The sequence below is a fragment of the Podarcis liolepis genome, assembly GCF_965112155.1.
Source record: "Podarcis liolepis genome assembly, chromosome: 4".
Taxonomy (NCBI): Eukaryota; Metazoa; Chordata; class Lepidosauria; order Squamata; family Lacertidae; genus Podarcis; species Podarcis liolepis.
The window spans coordinates 70,572,087-70,589,095 of NC_139558.1; the positions used below are offsets into that span (position 1 = coordinate 70,572,087).

A 17,009-nucleotide genomic window follows, 5' to 3' on the forward strand; every position below is an offset into this window, starting at 1 on the left:
AGGGCCCTGAGGGTCATCTAATCCAACCCTTTTCTATACAGGAATCTCAACTCAAGCATCCATGACAGATGGCCATCCAACCATTGCCTAAAAACACCCACAACCTACTGAGGGAGTACGTACCACTGCTGAATGGCTCTTACCATCATAAAGTTCTTCCTGATGTTTAGTTGGAATCTCCTTTCTTGTAACTTGAAGCCATTGGTTGGGGTCCTACCCTCCAGAGCAAGAGAAAACAAGCTTGCTCCATCTTCCATGTGATAGCCCTTGAGATATTTGAAGATGAATATCATGCCTTCTCTCAGTCTCCTCTTATCCAGGCTAAACATACCCAACTCCCTCAACCATTCCTCATACGGCTTGGTTTCCAGACCCTTGATCATCTTGATTGCCGACTTCTGCACATGTTCCAGCTTTTAAATATCCTTCTTCGGTTGTGGTGCCCAGAACTGGGCACAGGATTCCAGGTGTTGTCTGACCAAGGCAGAATAGAATGGGACTATGGCTTCCTTTGATCCAGACACTATACTTCTGTTGATGCAGCCTAGAATAGCAATAGCTTTGTTACTGCTACATGCTGCTACACCACCACATGTCTCTTCCTCCTCTGAGGAGTGGCAAGAATAGTTTTGTACATTGTACCTTCCACAGCCACCTCAGTGTGTTTTGAGGTCTGCAACTGCTGTCCTAGTGCAAATGTAGAATTCCACCCACAATATCATTCTGATGTCGCGAGAATGGCAGGTGTGTTGTTCCTCTTGCCCATCTGCCCAAATTCCTTGTGTAGGCTTCCTGCTTGGGAACCACAGTGCATGGGGCATTTTAAGCTCCATGTTTGGTGTTTTGGGAAGCTCTGAGCATAATCAGTCCTCCTTGGGCTGGTTTGTGGCAAATACACACACACACACACACACACACACACACACACACACACACACACACTTGTACTTATCCCAAGTCTGCCAGTACCTCCCTCTTTTGCACGGATTATGTCATTTTGGCTATATAATGCCTTGTACTCAGTGAAATGAGGTCACTATTAGTATATATGATAAAAGAAGCAGTCTTTTCCCAGGTAGAAATCTGAATATATATGCAGCAAAAAAAATCCTCTTTTAAGAGCAGAACTCCATTACAGCTGATAGCTGTTACTTCAGTGTAGCTTAATTAGAAACTTAATGCACCATTAATGTAGCAAGAATCGGCATTAGAATTACAACATAGCTGGCTGAAACTGCTATGAAACTCACCCAATGCTCTGCCTGTCCTTTATCTTATGATTACCTCCCCATCTTACATCTATGCAGTCAAAACTGCAGAGCTTAATGGAATAATCATGTGCATGCCATCTCTTTAAAAGGTGAGATTCAATACTTTTAACACATTATATTTCTCCTACAATGAACTTCTCAAGAAGGAAAGTATGGTGAGAAATTAACTCATCATCAAATAATTATCTTATGAAGTAGTTCACAATTCACTCTGGCCTAGAGTGAACAAGGGAAAGTGTGTGCGAGCAAAAGAGATGAAGCCATTTGTTCAGAATTCTATAAAACCTGTTTTCTCCAATACCAAATCTTTATTTTTACAGAGTAAAATTTCATAGGTCCCTTGCTGCACACGGCTAAATCTGAGATGATTTGTATTTTGTTAGAATTTTAAGGGTATGTATTTTGTAATTCTTGCGTTGTCCAAAATGGGTTTTTGAAATGAAATTAAGTTGAAACGATAAAGAATGGCAAAGTATGAGAAATATCAGCTGCCTAGATTGCCAGAGATGTTTCAGCCAAAAGGTCAATATGCGGTTAAGATGTCAACTCTGCCTACATGCATACATGGACAAATAACGAGTTGACCAACAATGCACACCAGTTATGATATCATCCTATTAGCTATTGTTATGGCTTTGTGACCTTTTGAGTTATCATCATGTTCCCAATGAGAAAGAGTATGGATGTGGCTTATAAAATTCATATACATTTATATATACATTTGAAGGCAGCTAGTGTAGTCATCATAGTGTTGGACCAGGACCTGGGAGACTAGGTGACCTTGGGCTGCTCCTTGTCTCTAACCTCCATTTGCATGGTTGTTGTGAGGATACAATAGGGAAGGGGAGAGCCATGTCTTCACTGACAGCAGAGAAGCAGCACTGGCCTCAGCACCGGAGGTGAAAAGAAAGGAGGGTGATGGTGGCGGCAGCAGGGCAGGGTAGCACTTCCTGTTTCTCCTCAAGCAGCAAAATGGGACATGCTGTCAACGAGTTTTGTTAAATGTTCACATTGGTCTGATTTATAACTGATCGTGTGCCAAGCTTAACTTCCTGCTAGCAACTGGTGTGAGTTTGTTGATGGCAAGAGCAGCTTGGACAATTGGACAACCCTCTACTCAGCCACCATCCACTCATATACCATGCTGGCGGTGGCACCCTCCCCTTCCCAGTGATGAAATGTAAGTGAAGGGAATTCCTTACTCCTCTAGTGCTACATCCTGGCCACCAGCAGTGTTTCCTAGCAGATGACCTCCCTGGTTGGCATTGCCATTTTCCCTTCTTGATTCTGTACTCAGAACCACAACGTGCATTGCTTAGTGACATTGAAAGCAGCTCCACCCCCCAGTTCTACTATAAATCTAATATTTATTTGTTAAATCCATATTAAGACCCATGTTAACAATGCTTTCTCCTAAAACCGATAAGCTCAGTCACATAGCCTACGAAGTCCACCTAGTGACTTTGGAATTAAAAGTAGATATAAGAACAGGATGAGTTCTTTGAATTGGAGACTTACTTTTCTTATTTCCAGTAAGAAAACAATCTGGCCTTTGGAATGGAACTTTATTGTCTGTTCTTTTAAAAACGAACATTTCCAGTAGGTGTCCATTAAAATAGAAATCCAACATCCATATAGAATATTTCACCCATGAAGGGTGACTATTATAGTATAAAAAGGCCCATAAGTCACAGATGCAAAGGCAGTCATGAACTATGAAGGGCATTTTCCTCCCCGCACCCAGTGAAATGAAAAGGATCACACTTCTTAGATGGGCTCTTCTGAGGTCTTCTACTAATTTGTTTAAAACCAAATCAATATGTTTATGATGTTCAGCAATGATATTTCAATATGAGATGAGAGATAAGTTGAGCCATAGCAACTTTCAAATATAATGTTATCATTTAACCCATTGCCTTCTATTGCTACTAAACAATAATACTGGCAATTTATGGGTGAATGATTTCCCCTTATTTATAAAGGTTGATTTCTATGCTCAAAGCAATACATGTTGACTTCTCCTAGTGTAGGTGAATATGTCAATTTTGGTTTCTCTCTGATTCTCATTTTTCCAGTCCTATGTTCTGTTCTCCACGTTTCCACATCAGTTTGTGAAATACATACATACATACATATTTTTTGTGAGGGGAAGTCCTCATAGAAATTAACCATTATTTTAGTGCAAATTTCTCAAACACATTTTTGCATGCAATTTTTCCCAATATACACGTTTACAAAGCATGTGTATTTCCCCCTACTATAATGCATTTTCGTACATTATTTTCACCAATATATGCATTTAGATGCACACTTTAACCTGGTATATGCTTTTTTGTACACATGACCTAGCTGGGAAATTGCACTGCAAAATTCGGAGAAGTGTGAATTTTGAATGACGGTTGTGTTTTGGTTCTCCTATTGCTTCAGTAAGTGAGAACTTGGTAAATTCACTTTTAAATGTGAACTGAATTGAATCTCCCATCCCTTACTTCTGGGCTTACTCATATAGGAATGTTTGGATATAGAAATGTTTCCTACAGAAGCTGGTGAATGACGGATCAGGAATGTCTCTAGTAAATTGCTCCATTATTTCATCAGTGTGAATAAAATTACACTACCAGGCAGATCATTTCTGCACTAACCCTGGTTGCAGTCTAGTTTCAGGCCTGGAGTTCTCACCTTTGCAGCTCTCCTTTCGTTTAGTGGATTCGATAACCCTTGCCGAAGTCACCCAGGGTTATTTCCACTAGCTACAAACTTGGATACACAGTATAATTCTATGGAATCATGTAACTTATCCTTACCATTTCTTCCAAGATCAGGAAGTGCCTCACTCTTTGCATCTTTGTCTCCTGTGTCATTTCCTTTAGTTTCCCAAGTGGCCTGTTTCAGTGATGGAAGTTGAATGAGCATTTGGGGAGCGAGGTATTTCCAATAACCTTTCTCATATGTTCCTCATAATTCAAGGTAAGTTTGATAGATGCCTGAGTGGGGAACTTTAGCATGGATCCATCATACTTAACAGCAGTGATGACAGTCGTTAGTTGCGGTCCATGGAAGATGTCTGGGAAGTCAGAACAATTGTGTTCAATGCCAACCAGCATTAGTTCAGAAAGAGGAATCAACTTATCTAGTTTCAGTCTAGAAGATGTTTCTTTATATGTAGTAGACTATCAGTGTGCACAGAATATGAATTAATTAAAATGAATAATGTGTCCTTAGAAAATGTTTATAGTGATTAATTCTCAATGTAGTGTGGGATATTTGCATAATATCTTGTCAGGCATTAATTATATCCACAGATAGCAAATTATATCCAACTGTAACAAATTGACTGTTATCATTAATTCTGTCACAAATGGGGAAAGATTATACATACTGGTTGTAGCATGGGTTATTTAGCAGGGCACAAGCTATTAGTAAGGGAAATATCTGTCCTACAAAAAGAGTGGGGTATAACTAATGGTAATTCCATTATACTCAATTGTGGGATGACAAGCTAATTTCTAGAGAGCCAGTGTGGTGTAGTGGTTAAGAGCGGTGGACTCGTAATCTGGGAAACCGGGTTCGCGTCTCCACTCCTCCACATGCAGTTGCTGGGTGACCTTGGGCTAGTCACACTTCTCTGAAGTCTCTTAGCCCCACTCACCTCACAGAGTGTTTGTTGTGAGGGAGGGAGGGAAAGGAGATTGTTAGCTGCTTTGAGACTCCTTCGGGTAGTGATAAAGCGGGATATTAAATCCAAACTCTTCTTCTTTACATCTGCAGGTGAGGCAGTGGAAGTGCTGGACCAGTGTCTTGCCTCGGTAATGGACTGGTTGGGAGCCAACAAACTGAAACTCAGTCCAGATAAGACTGAGGCGCTGTTAGTGGGTGGTTAGTGATAAAGCGGGATATCAAATCCAAACGCTTCTTCTTCTTCTTCTATCCCCGCCCCTCCCTGGCCCCAATAGGAGAGAACAAAACAGCCACAACTTGAAATAAAACTATAAAGGAATCTAAGAAACATGGCGATAAAAGAAGTTTACATGGCGATAAAAGAAGGAAAGGAATAAAAAGAAGGAAATGAATAAAAGAAGGAAAGAAACATGGCGATAAAAGAAGGAAAGAAATAAAAAGAAGGAAAGGAATAAAAGAAGGAAAGAAACATGGCGATAAAAGAAGGAAAGGAATAAAAAGAAGGAAATGAATAAAAGAAGGAAAGAAACATGGCGATAAAAGAAGGAAAGAAATAAAAAGAAGGGAAGGAATAAAAGAAGGAAAGAAACATGGCGATAAAAGAAGGAAAGGAATAATTGTGAAAATAATTGGCAAGGGAGCCAATTGTGCAGGGTTCCAAATTACATGGAGAGCCTTCATGAGCACACTCTATGAGTTGGATGGCAACAAGAGGTTTGGGGGCAGAGCTTGGTACCCTCATCCTCACATGTGAGCAAAACATCAGTAAGCAGGCAGACTGAGCACACATCTCAAATCAACTAGTATTTCTCTTTTGGAAATGAAATAACTCTGGTCCTTTAAAATTAACAGGATAGTTAAATGTATCCTGAATATAAAAAACATTTACATAAAGTAGTTACAATGTAAAACTATCCTCCTTGAATATCACCTTGATCTAACAGTGGTAGAAAATCAGATGATCTGAGAGTGAATGAATTATATCATGTTCTGCATTAAAATTTTGATGTCTTTGCATTGAACTCCATCTGCATATTAAAGATAGGAAACGACTTTACATTCCTTATACTTGTCTGACTAGAAGACAAAAAAAGCACCTTAATGAGGGTGATGCTTGCTTCTTGAGTTAACACAAAGAATATGCTCATGCAAAATATTCCTAAAATTATATTAGAATCTGGGTTGTCATATTTCATTGCAGAAGTACATTTTGTCTCAGCTAGTTACACGAAAAGAGAAATATGTTGCAATATTTAGTATCTTCGGGCTTGGAGAGGTGAGGTCAAGAATGAGACTCCATCTGCACTATACATCTAAAGCAACACCATATCACTTTAAACAATCATGGCTTCCCCCAAAGAATTCTGGGAGCTGTGGTTTGTTAAAAGTGCTAAGAGTTGTTAGGTGACCCCCATTTCCCCCACAGATTCTGTAGGAAGCCTTCAGGAATGCAGATGGTTCTCCATAGTCTATGGGCAAGACCAAATACTGGTATAATGTAAGATGCCAACACTTTGTTTTATATATATAGAATATAGAATATAGAATATATAGAATATAGCCTATTCTGACTGAGTGCTATAGCTTTTCTGCAGATTGTATCAACTCATGGAGAGTGACAATGATGGGGAGTGAAGCTAGTATACTTCTTTCCACTCATGTGTTTAATTTACTTGAAAGTATGATTCCTGTATTGGGCTAATATCATTCAGAATATCTAAATAAGCTCTGCTGGAACATATCTTTGTCCAATTTAGTCCAGCATCCTCATTCCAGCAGTGGCCAGCCAGATGTCCCCGAGAATTTCGCACACAGGGCAAGAAAGCAATAGTACTCTCCTGTTGCTTGCTCCTAGCATAAGACATTCAGAGGTATTCTTCTGTGCCTGTGGATGTAGAAGTTCTGTTTAGCTATCCTGGCTAGTAGCCACTGACAGACCTATGCCTTTTTTAGGATAAGAGAAATTTAGGAAAGAGAAAGGGTTCTCAATGGCTACAAAACATGGTAGCTAAGCTAACTCAAACCTCGTAGATAAATAGCGACACTGCCAACATAAAAATGCTAGCTTTATTCATACTTTCCTTTTGTTTCATCAACTTTTTTGATTTTTGGATTAACCACAGCAAAATCATTCAATGCACTTTAAATTTATTCCATGCAATATCCCCGTAAACTAACTAGAGATAGTGGGAGGAAGACACAATATTGATACAGTTTGTCAGATATAAGTCTGATGTGCTCGCTGTTAACCAAACATAGGTATCTGTGTTTTTTTACCAACTCAGGACATTGGTCCATCAATGCCAGTACTGACTACAATGGGTTGGAATAGCTCTTCAGCTTTGCCCAGAGGAGTCTTTCTCACCCCATTTGAAGATGCCAATGAATGAATCTGGAGCCTTCTGCATGCAAATAATGTTCAGTGCTGAACTACAGTCCTCCAACAATTGCAGCGGTAACACAACCACAGTTTATATGTGAGTGCTCAGAGGCCTTGCTGCAATTTTATATAAATTCTCTTTTCACAATGTTCAAATTACTAGATGTCTTGCGCGAGCTGTTAAATGAGCAAATAAGAAATTGCAATGTGTGAAATGGCCCCAAGTTGTTAAGTATTGGTTACAGGTTTTCTTTCTATAGCAAGCCAAACAATAAACTAGGTGTCTCTGGTGACTATTTACTATTTATAACAAATGAGTGTGAAAGTTTCCAGCTGCATCAAAAGGTGCTGGGATTTCTGAGAATTCTTTACCTTCTCATCCCATAATACTGCCTTGTTTTATGTGGGCCTTTCTGCACTTACCATTTATAGGGGTATAGTTGCTGTCCTCCACCCCCCACTCCTGATTTTTTGGCATGCTGCCACACAAATTTACCATTATTAACCTAGTATTATGGAATAAGGTACTGCCTTAACAGCAATTAGTATCACTCTTAAAAACATCAGATCAAGCAGTAACTACACCTGTACCAATGATAAATGAAGAAAGGCCCCATATTAGTGCTCACCATCCTAATATCATGGACCCTCAACAGTTCCATCCAGCACTGCCAATAGTAAAAGATGATCGGAGTTATATGGAGGGCACTATGTTGGTTACTCGTGCCTAGTGTAATAGCCAGCAATGAGGACATCAATGAACAAGTCTATTGAGGCCTTGCTAGAATAATTAAATGGACAAAGAGATGATAAATTAACCATTCTCACCTGTTTCAACATTAGTTTTTTTATTCAATTACACTTCACCTGCTAATCAAAGAGTAGGCTTTAAAAATTCAAATGGCTCTACACTTCTGGCCTCTTGCCGTCACTGCTGCTGTGCTACTGTATTTTGGGGAAAGTTCTGAGCACAAGACCACCTGAATGCATCTGTATTCAGACCACTAGTATTTGATTGATTATATGAGCAGTTATGAGCATCCTTGTAATGCATGGTCCAATCACATTGGGTGATGAAATGTACTGTATGAATGACTGACCGTAGTAATACTGCTTTCATCAACAAAACTAATAAATATTCATGTAGTTAGCAAGCATCACGTTGATGTTGAGTTGATGCATAAGCCTTCAGTCTGAAATTATCAGCCACCTATCTAAGTAACAAACATCCTCTCTGGATTTATGAGGACAGTTTCAAAGTGAGCTATTTGCAACCCATCACCAGAAGTACTTGACTTTGTTAGATGCAGAATTCAAGAATGATTTGAAGACAATTATGTCAGAACATGTATATGCCTCCTGTTGTCTATGCGCCGATAACTTCTAGGTTGGAGCACTGCAATGCCTCTGAATGCAGCTTGGAAACTTCAGGTGATGCAGAATTCAGCAGCCAAGTTGCTCACTGGGGAAAGCATGTAACGCCTATCCTGACACTGACTGCCAATTAGTTTCCAGGCCAAATTCAAAGTGCTGGTTTTGACCTATAAAGCCTTAAATGGCTCTGGGCTACAATACCTCAAGACCGCCTCTCCCCATATAAATTGACCTAAACCCTGCAGTCATCATCCAAGGCCCTTCTTCATGTGCCCACCATGGAGTTCAGAGACCACTTAGTATATTCCAGTGGAATTTCCTCACTTTAACACCTTCAGCAATACACAGAGGCATTCAGCATTTCAGTGTCAATTAAACCCTTATCCTTAACATTCTCTCTCTGCAGACTTTTTGTACTCTTGTCTACTGGGTAGATTAGCAGACCTTGGAGCTATATAAAAAGCAGTGACAGGGGTTTGGCTCTCTGGGATTACTTGATTTCCAGGGTAAGGATGCTTAATGATGGTTTGTCCCTCAGTTTGAAGTGAACTGACCTAATCTGCACTTCCTGGACAAATGGATCTGAAGGACATTATCTTTCAGGTCTCGCGTTTCTTTGAATTTTGCAGTACAATTCTCAGCTCAAAAGACATACAAGAATGAGTATGTTAAGTCGTGGGTTGACATAGCAGCCGGCACAGCGATTTCTCCAAGTAGCTCTTTATTGTGGTAAGCTGAAATAGAACTGACTGAGAACAGCTCAGCCGGCCTGTATTTATAGGCAGCCGGCTGTCAACATTGTAACCACCACAGCCCAGAGTTCCCGCCTAAAATAACTGCCGCGGACCTGAGTGAAAACTATCTACAGACCTGAGTGAAAACTATATACAGTATCCCCCTGTTGGCCCAGGGGGAAACTACACTACATAACACCCCTCCCCACCGAGATAAGGCGTTAGTTACAATCGTAATGGTTTCCTTATATACAGCACTACGCGTAATGGTTCAATTAGGCACAAAAGCATATCGGTTACATTTCCCATACTTAGACCAACAGTGATACCTGTCCAACAACATAGTCCTTTAAATACGTTGGGCGCTTGGAAACTCTGCCAGACCGCCGGGGACTGGTAGCCAAGTCCGGAGGGCCACACAGTTCTCGCTGAGGCTGTGGTGCGACCCTAGGTGGCGTTGGAACCAACTCCCCTGGATCCGCTGCTGTGGGTGGAGCCTCCGCAAGTGGAGTGGTCTGAGTCTGTTCTGAAACGGCTTGGTTCGGCTCCACGCTGGCAGTTTGCGAGGAAGGTGTAGGTGGGGCCTCGCCATCTGTACGTGTCTCTTCTGGAGCCGCAAGCGCAGTTGGGGGCACCTCGGTAGTGTCCAAGTCCCCAACCCTGCGCCTAAGCTGGTCTATGTGCCGTCGCCACAAGCGTCCGTCTTCGAGTGCCACCTGGTACGAGCGAGGTCCAGTGACTCCCACTACTGTGGCTGGCACCCAAGGGATGTCCCCCACATAGTTCCGGGCAAAGACCTGGTTTCCTGGGACAAATGACCGTGGTGCATTGGCACAGCCTGGGGGTTCAGCCACGGCAAAGTCTGGGTGTAGCCGGTCGAGCGGTGACCTGAGGCGGCGGCCCATAAGCAGTTCAGCAGGACTCCTCCCTGTGGCCGCATGAGGGGTGATGTGTTGCACGAACAAGTATTCGGCGACCCGCTCATGCCAGTCTCCCCGGTCCAGGCGCGCCAGTGCCTCTTTTGTCGAGCGCACCATTCTTTCCGCTTGCCCGTTGCTGGATGGATGAAAGGGTGCCGTTAGGGCATGGCGGATGCCCAGTCCCAAAAGATACCGCTCAAACGTGCCTGACGTGAATTGCGGTCCGTTGTCAGAGACAAGGACATCAGGACACCCATGCGTTGCAAACAGGCCTCGCAGCACCCGGATGACAGCTTCGGTAGTGGTGGAGGGCATCAGGGCGACCTCCAGCCATTTGGAATAGGCGTCCACCACTACCATAAAGGTCCGGCCGTGAAAGGGACCAGCCAGATCGATGTGCACCCTCGACCAGGGTGTCTTTGGCGTCTCCCAGGTGTGTCCCTTAGCTGCCGGTGGTGCAGGCCTCGACTCCTGGCACGCTTGACAGGCGGACACCCAGGCAGTGATGGCATCGTCCATATTAGGCCACCAGACGTAACACCGAGCCAACGCCTTCATTTTGACAATTCCCGGGTGGCCAACGTGCAGAGCCTCCAGGACGCGCTGACGGAGTCCCTGGGGAATCACGACGCGGTCTCCCCACAGCAGGCAGCCGCGATGAGCTGAGAGTTCATGTTGTCTGGTTGCGAAGGGCTGGAACTCCGATGCAAAAGGCCCTTGTGGCCACCCCCTCCACACCCAGTTGAGCACCCGGCTGATGGTGCGATCCTGGGCAGATGCGGAGGCCACAGTGGCAGCCGATACAGGCGCTGCCGGAAGATCCTCAATCAGAAGGAGCGATGAAGCTGGAGCCGGGTCTTCCACAAATGCTGGAAGAGGGCAACGGCTGAGGGCGTCGGCATGGCCCATCGATTTTCCCGGGCGATGGATGAGCCGGTAGTGGTAGGCAGCCAGGAAAACAGTCCATCGCAGCATGCGTGGTGATAGGACCGGTGGAGTTGGACGATCACCGGCGAGGAGGCCCAGGAGTGGCTTGTGGTCAGTGATGAGGTCAAAAGTCCTGCCATAGAGGTATTCATGGAACCTCTTCACTCCAGCCACAAGTGCCAATGCCTCCTTGTCGAGCTGGCTGTAATTCCGTTCCGTCGGAGATAGTGTCCTGGAAAAGTAGGCGAGCGGTGCTTCTCTTCCATCTGGAAAACGGTGACTAAGGACAGCACCGATGCCAAAAGGTGAGGCGTCGCAGGCAAGGACCAGCGGCCTGGATTCACTGTACTGTACCAGCACACTGTCTGAAGAAAGGAGAGCCTTGACCGCGTTGAAGGCCGCCGTCTCCCGATGACCCCAGGCCCAAGGCGTCTTAGTGCTAAGGAGTCGGTGAAGAGGCTCAGCCACTGTGGCTTTGTGGGGCAGGAACATGTTATAAAAGTTCAGCAGCCCCAGGAATGCCTGCAACTCCGTTTTGTTCTTTGGGGTGGGGGCCTGCTGGATAGCGCGGATCTTGGATGTGGTTGGATGAAGACCGGAGGCATCGATAAGATAGCCCAGGAACTCTACCTGTGGAACGGCGATCTGGCACTTCTCCCTCTTTACCTTGAGCCCGGCCTCCTGGAACCTGGTCAGCACGGCACGGAGGCGCTCGAACAGCTGCTGGTGTGAGTCTGCAGACACCAAGACGTCATCAAAATATGGTACCACGCCCGGAAGCCCTTGCAGGAGACGCTCCATAAGGCTTTGGAAGATGCCAGGAGCCACACTCACCCCGAACTGCAACCGGCGGCAACGGAATGCCCCCCGGTGGGTGACGATCGTCTGGGCTTCAGCAGTGGCATCATCGACTGGCAGTTGTTGATAGGCTTGGGCAAGGTCCAGCTTAGCGAAGACCTTACCCTCACCCAGGGAATGCAGCAGGTGTTGGACAACAGGAACCGGATAAGCATGCTGCTGAAGTGCCTTGTTGATCGTGCACTTGTAGTCAGCGCAGATTCTCACCGACCCATCTGGCTTGACAGGCGTGACGATGGGGGTTTCCCACTTTGCGTGGTCAACCGGCTCCAAAACTCCTTGGGCGATCAGTTTGTCCAGTTGTTCGTCCACCTTAGCCTTGAGAGCAAAGGGAACCCGGCGTGGCTTTAGCTTGATGGGGGCGACTTGTGGATCAAGGCTAAAGGAGATGGGCGTACCTGTATATTGGCCCAAGGTGCCGTCAAAAACCTCGGCAAAGTCTTTGACCAGACCCTCAGTCTCTGCGTTAGAGATGCAGTTGATGCCGGTGACTTCCAGGCCGAGGGCATCAAACCAGTCTAGCCCTAGAAGGCTTGGCCGCTGACCTTCGACCACCACCAACCGGAGCAGGCCCGAAAAATCCTTGAAGGCGATCCGGAACCGGCCAACGCCTACCACGGGAATGTCGTTTCCCTGGTAGTCTCTCAGGTGTACGCGGTGAGAGTCGAGTTGCCTTTTGGACACTCTGGGTACCAGTCTTTTGATGGTGCTCCATGACACGATGGACAGGGCAGACCCGGTGTCGATCTCCATGTCACATGGAGCTCCTTCAATGAGCACCGTGACGTTCAGCTTGCGTCGCGTAGTCGAGTCGGTTTGGCCAATCGTGGTTCCAGACGGGCAGCGGCAGTTGGTGAGAGCGAAACAACTTTCCTTGGCAGACTGGAGTGAAGACTTGGACTTGCGAGTCGATGAAGGGGGGGTGTCAGACGGAGCCGATCGGCAGACCTTAGCGATGTGGCCCCTTCTGGAACACTTCCTACAGATGGCGTCTCTGAATCGACACTTGGCACGGGAATGGTTGCCTCCGCAGCCAGCACATTCCGGTTGGCCCTTGGACTTCTGTTGGAACTTCCTGCGCTCCCGCTTTGTCTGGTGCACATCATCGTCTTCACTGGAGGATGCCTCCTCACTGCTGGCCTCTTCATGATGCACCGGAACTGGCTCCCTAGCAAGACGCGGGCTGCTGGACTTGCGGATCTCCTGGGCGGAGCGTTCAGCAGCTTCTGAGGCCACAGCCTCCTCAATGGCTTTCTGTAGCGTGAGGTCTGGCTTGGCTAGGAGGCGCCGTTGCAGATGGATGTCCCGGACCCCGCAGACGATTCGATCCATCAGGGCATCGTCTAAGTCTCGGAACTCACAGTGCATTGCAGCCTGTCGCAGGGCGGTGGTGTAGTTGTTGATTGACTCCCCCTCTGCCTGGTTCCGGTGGTAGAACGCATGGCGGGCAGCAATCTTGGACGGCTTTGGTGCGTAGTGGTTGCGGAGCTTCTCTTGGATCGTGTCCCATGGTGTTGCCTGGACTGCTTCAGGCGCAACCAACGCTCGGGCCGTCTCAAACACTTCAGGCCCACAGAGGCTGAGGAATAGGCCCCGCTTCCGATCCTTTGATACTGCTGTCAGCTCGTTGGCTTGGAGGTAGCAGTCGAACCGAGCGAGGTAGGAGTCCCATGATTCAGAGGCTGGCGCAAACGGCGGTAGAGGCACAAGTGAAGCCATGATTCCGATGCCGGCGTGAAGGGCGATGGATGGAACACAGTGCTCTAGCCAGAACAGTCAGCTCTGAATGGGTTCTGCTGCCCAGTGATTTCGCTCAGTGATTTCGCTCTGTGATTCAGCTCAGTGATTCAGCTCAGTTCAGAGGCTGGCCGCATCTGGCTGTGCTCTGATGTCCATCCATCCCATCCTCGTCGCCAGTGTTAAGTCGTGGGTTGACATAGCAGCCGGCACAGCGATTTCTCCAAGTAGCTCTTTATTGTGGTAAGCTGAAATAGAACTGACTGAGAACAGCTCAGCCGGCCTGTATTTATAGGCAGCCGGCTGTCAACATTGTAACCACCACAGCCCAGAGTTCCCGCCTAAAATAACTGCCGCGGACCTGAGTGAAAACTATCTACAGACCTGAGTGAAAACTATATACAGTATCCCCCTGTTGGCCCAGGGGGAAACTACACTACATAACACAGTACATTAATGAACATTAGGGGTAGGGTTGCCATATTTCAAGAGGTAAAAATCCAGACAGAAAAAGTTGCTGAGCCCTTCCACCACTGCTGAGCCTGAGTTGCTCATGCCAGAGCCAGAGTCCAGGTTGCCCGTGCCAGAGCCTAGGTCACCCATGCCAGAGCCCATGCCACCCACACCTGAGCCAGATCCAGAGCCCGGGTAGCCTGTGCCAGAGCCCAGCCTGAACCAAAATCCAGGACATATGCTTTAAAATGTAAAATCCCCCCCACCCTGATGGGCATGTAGAACACACAAAAGAGGACATGTCTGGGAATTCCTGGATGTATGGCAACCCTAATTAGGGGTAATATGCTCAATGTCTGCAATATGCACGCAAAATGCATAATTTGTGAAAAACCGAATACCAAAAGAATGCATTTTTTCATAAGGTTTTGTTTTTCTTTTTAAAATGCAGATTGATGCAGAAATGGACTTATGAATGAACAAGACTGACATTTCCACTCCTCTCTCCCCATTGTTTAGTGCCTATTAATGCCTCATCTGTCCTGGTACTCGCATCCAGTATGACTAAGCCCTTATCTCGAGATGGGATTATCTCTAACAACCTGTATTTGCTACTGAATTGTGTCATGTTATAAGAGTATTTGCAGAATATGAAAAATTTGCATAATTTATTCTCCTTGTGGTAAACTTTCTAGAAAGCATCGTTTTCATTCGCTTTAAGTAAACGAAGACACGTGACTGTGGTATAACTAATGTACTAAACTGTAAAGATCTCATGTTAAGAAGACGTTAAGTTAAAATAGCCAAACTGAGATTCTTAATTGGAAATGTACATGTCTAGTTATGATTCACTTTGAGACCATTTGCAAAGAGCAGCTATTTAAATGCAAATTTATTTTATATTATGTTTTCCACGTATCCATCTAATCGAAAATCAGAACTTGCACTGTACTTGGATTACTATCATACTAAATACTAAGAGCTGCTTTCTGTGCTAGTAATCTATTGCAGCTAATGGAATTACACCAGGGAGCAACTGGGTACCGTATATCTTTTACACGCTACTAAAAATAAAGCATCCTTGTATTAACTAAAAGAAAAGCAATTAACCTTTCTTAGATACTGCATATACACTATTTTATAGAAGAGAATTCTAATTCTCTTTAACCCTCATGCTGTGCCTTCATCACTCAGCTAGAACCTGCATCACTTGATGTTACTAATTTAGTCACAAGTGTAAATTTGGTATTTTACATACAAATGAAGCTTACAAAAATAGTGGCCTTCCTAGTCATATTAATTGAGTCAATTTCCAGGAGCTGCTGAATGTAATTTTCAGCAAGACAAAGATCTGGATAGTTAGAATATACATAGACTTCTTTTTTTCTTTTTTTGTTATTGAGCCATTTCAAGTTTGGAACTCCCTTGTGTTTGTGTTTTAAAAGAATGGTGGGAAACGAAGAGGTTATTATCCCCTGAGCTGTAATTGGTAAAGGAAACAAAATGAACGCTTTGCATATTGAGATAGCTAATTGGGAGTAATCTATTGTGGGCTTTATAATAAATTCATATGCTTTGGAATTCTAGTCTATATATATAGCACATGTGTCAAGAATAATATGCATTCCTTTAGTCAATGAACTTACGTAGTTATGCTGGGTTTTGGTAGATGAGTTTATGCAAGAATGTGGTGTTTTTAACCTATTTAAAAAGTTGAAAACATAGTCTTTTGCTTGTGGGGAACCTTTGGCTCTCCAGGTGTTGCTGGAAAAGAACTCCAATCATCCCTGATCATGTGGGCTGGGGGCAGATGGGAATTGGAGTCTAGACAGCATCTATACAGCCATATGTTTCCTACCCATGTTCTAAGGATTAAATGGTATAGAAATGAAAATAATTTGTTGATTAATTATAACAATATGCATTTGATTTCCCCCTTGATCCTCTGTAGTCACTAATGGGTTGCTATATGAAACACTCTTAGCATATCCCAGAAAATGTATAACAGTCAAGTGTTTCAGGATCTCAGTATTCATCTTCCCAGCCTCCTCCTCCACTTTCTCCACTTCCTTTTCCTCTAAGACAGACTTCCTCAACCTTGGCCCTCCAGATGTTTTTGGCCTACAATTCCCATGATCCCTAGCTAGCAGGACCAGTGGTCAGGGATAATGGGAATTGTAGTCTCAAAACATCTGGAGGGCCGAGGTTGAGGAAGCCTGCTCTAAGATGTCCAGCTTAATGTTTACAACATAAAAGAAAGACCCGGATTTGGCTGTGTGTTCACAAAAACTTTTCTTCTTGAGAAATAGTTAGGAGATACATCTAACTATGGCAGTTCAAAATTTAGCAGGATGAGCTCATTGTGGAATAGTGCAATATGATACATTTGTTAGTGTTCATTTAAAAAGAGCAAAAGTATCAAAGGAACAGTGCTGTCCAATATGTATAGATGACACCAAACCTTTAAAATTGTGTTTATTAGTGGATGCAGAGGGTGGCAGATTGGGGAGGGTAATGAAGAGAGTGGAAAGTATTTTCCAAAAAATGTGTTAATGGAATTCACTGCCATAAGAAGTGGAGATGGCCACCAATTTAGGAGGATTTAAAACAGGACTATTTAGTCAGTCAGTTAGAGATGACATTTATGACCCCTCCTTTTTGATCTAAGGAGCTCAAT

General features: G+C 44.5%; 1 long non-coding RNA gene across 3 annotated transcripts in view; it reads left to right on the forward strand.

The window, feature by feature from the left end:
• Window positions 1–16,220, forward strand: part of LOC310704810 — a 30,654-nt gene extending 14,434 nt beyond the window's left edge. Inside the window, exons 2-4 of one of the 3 annotated variants that reach the window (XR_014525030.1) lie at window positions 4,142–4,238; window positions 7,235–7,426; window positions 14,784–16,220. This is a non-coding gene — a long non-coding RNA (uncharacterized lncRNA). Of the gene's footprint in view, window positions 1–901; window positions 4,239–5,395; window positions 6,441–7,234; window positions 7,427–14,783 lie in introns of those variants that run through there. The other 2 variants (XR_014525031.1, XR_014525032.1) reach the window with 2 other exon arrangements.
• The last annotated feature ends 789 nt before the right edge of the window (window positions 16,221–17,009 follow it).